At 42.2% G+C, this 2,783-nt stretch overlaps 1 protein-coding gene across 3 annotated transcripts in view; it reads left to right on the forward strand.

Moving 5' to 3' along the window:
• Window positions 1–2,783, forward strand: part of limk1a (LIM domain kinase 1a) — a 54,474-nt gene that overhangs the window by 21,281 nt on the left and 30,410 nt on the right. The window contains exon 1 of one of the 3 annotated variants that reach the window (XM_019886034.1): window positions 7–169. The exons of the other annotated variants lie outside the window; for them this stretch is intronic. The gene's annotated coding sequence lies outside the window, so the exon portion shown is untranslated. Of the gene's footprint in view, window positions 1–6; window positions 170–2,783 lie in introns of those variants that run through there. 3 annotated transcript variants of the gene reach the window in all.

Genomic DNA, 2,783 nt, shown 5'->3' on the forward strand with positions numbered 1-2,783 from the left:
GGGATGAGCTCAGCTGCAGAGGCGTCACTTTGCTCTGCTCTCACCCTCCCAGTGCAGCTTCAGTTTTCTGCCGCTGCGACCGCTGCCTGCTCGTGTGTATTTTTTGGTGGACTAAGGCCGCCTGTTCTCTTTAGAATGCACTAGAACAGAACAGAGACGCCGGCTGTTGGTGGCTGACATGGTGGGAGACTTGTTTTTCTGGAGCTTCTGCTGTCTTAGGCTATGGAAAAGGGACAAGAAGGTGAGTGGGAGTTCGGATGCTGATGCTGATGATGTATGCTGTGAGTACGCATGAGCCAGGAGAAGGCAAGTGGTTGACATGGTTTGCCGGCCGCTGCGTGGACTTCGCTCCATCTTTTCTCCCCTTTTAAATTTGAAGCCGATAACCGCGTAGCTGCAGAATATGTGTCATTTCAATCTGGGTCACTTGGATGCTGTGTAATTCCAGAGGTCTCCTCTTTTTTGAGAGGCGCTCAAGGCTTTTTCTTCATGTAAAACTGATGAGCCATAAGCACTATTTTTAGAGAGAATGAATGTCCCGGTTGTATGATAATTTATTAATCGTTAACCAGGACTTCTGCCTTTCCAGCCCATAATTCCTGTGTACTACAGTGGGTGTGATTTCTACAGATAGACGCAAAGGGCTAACTACATTACCAGGGTCTGTAAAGGCCTGGACAAATCTGTGTGCTGTGCTGCTGTACTGTTGGCGGTTTCCATTCTGAGCATCAATGTAGCCCACTGTCTTCTCTGTGGCTCTTTAAACTCCTTGTATTTTCCGAAATAATGTCAAGTTCATTACACTGAGTTAAAGCAAAGCCAGATCCACGTTTAATTTGTTGAACCCACTGAGAAACATAGCGTCCGCTGCTGATATGAGATCGTTGTCCTCCATACCCAGCCAGACTGTCTGACTGGTGCTAATGGAGGGCCACGTTCATTTCTTCTTCTAATCTTATTTAGTGTTTTTTTCACCTGCAAATGTTGAACCTCAGCAGGAAGCAGATTGTCCAGGCGGGCATTCACTCAATGAATATCAGCACTGGTGATGAATTGTAAGGAGATGTCAAGCACCTCTTGACATAGTTGTACTCACGTGTTGGTCATGATTCGGAGTAGGACATTAGACAGACTGTCTGAAAAGTGTCAGTGCACATTCCACAGACAAAGGTCAAGTCAGTAAAAAAAACAAAAAACCTCATGCACACTAAGCCCACCTCATCTCTGTTTGCTAATTTGAAAGTGATGTCATAGTGAATGTAATTGTGTGAACCAATTTCGATATTAATCAAAAGAATAAGTTTTGAGCACAGGCATGTCTAGAGATTGAGTGGACTTTCACAGACTTCCTGCAGTCATTGTTTCTGAATATCATCTGTTATGAAAGCCCTTACCGCCAAAATTTAGAATAAACATTTCCTTGAGTAAATCATGCCGATAGAAATAATCTGTTTCCTGCTCTAAGTATTGCCCATGATAAAACCTATTAGTTGTTGACAAGACAATGCATCTTTATTTATATCGCGCTTTCCAGAACATTTAGCACAAAATAACAATAATACAACAGGAACATTGACAATTATACAATCGTAATAACTATTCCTACATACTCCTTGTTGTTAGAAGCGGATAGATGAAAGACTAAACGGTTATTTAGAATTTGAAAACAATTTTGAGTTACTTGAACAATTGATGCCTTGATTTACGGGTTGGAATCCTACTGCGACAATGCTTGAAATGCAACACTCGTATCTCAAATTATCTTTTTCTATTTAAAAGAATGAAAAAGCCATTAATCTGTTCCAGCCCCCCCCAAAAACATCAAAAAATAAAACAAACAGAAGTTGAAAAAGCAATAGAAAGTATAGCACTTTTTTAGAACGTTACATGATTTCATAGAATATTGATTTCACACTTCAATCAACTGTGCTGCTCTTTGTGATGTGCACACCTTGGCCACTAGGAGGCATAATATTCCATGTAAACATCCATTCATCCATTTTCCGATTTTGGATTGAATGAAGACTAAAAACATGGCTCTCTTTCCAATGCACATTCCATCGTTCTTTCATTATCATTGCCACTTGATTGTGACATTAACCATTTTGCAATAAGCAGAAAGCAGGGTGCCTGTGTACCGCTGACTTACAGTTCAATATTTCCAACAGAGAGAAATATGATAAAAGGTACACAAACCACCAAGTCAGACATGCTGGCTTTTGAGGGCTGGCAGACGTCGAAACTGGAAGAAGCAAAACAACTAAATCATCATGTCCCGTGACCTGAAACCCCGCAGCCATAGAAATAGAAGACTGTGTTGCGAAATAAGCTTTCCCTTGAATGCACCAAACAGTTGGGCCTTCTCCCGTGGGGGAGACATTTGTTCAGAGTTTGCCAAACCACGATGAGCTCATACGCAGTTGATAGACTACAGCAGCCTGAACACAGACCGCACACTATCTCATTTAGTAAAAATGTGATGCGATGGTTTATACATGTGAGTTGTTTGGTCAACAGTCACATGGTCGCCACACCACACGAGCAGTAATGGCTTCCATTTGGATGTGTTACAACAGCTTCATTCTCCTCGTATTTTTCTCTAGCATTAATATCTTCCACCTTTATAATTGCCACCTTGGGGTGGATGTGTTTCCTTATCATAATGACCCCAGCTGTCGTCTGTCATATGTGGTTTGAGTGTGTGTGCGGGCTCGTGCTTTCGTGTGTGTGTGTGTGTGTGTGTGTGTGTGTGTGTGTGTGTGTGTGTGTGCGTGTGTGTGTGT

The sequence above is a fragment of the Hippocampus comes genome, unplaced genomic scaffold (assembly GCF_001891065.2).
Source record: "Hippocampus comes isolate QL1 unplaced genomic scaffold, H_comes_QL1_v1.1 scaffold29, whole genome shotgun sequence".
NCBI classification, from domain to species: domain Eukaryota; kingdom Metazoa; phylum Chordata; class Actinopteri; order Syngnathiformes; family Syngnathidae; genus Hippocampus; species Hippocampus comes.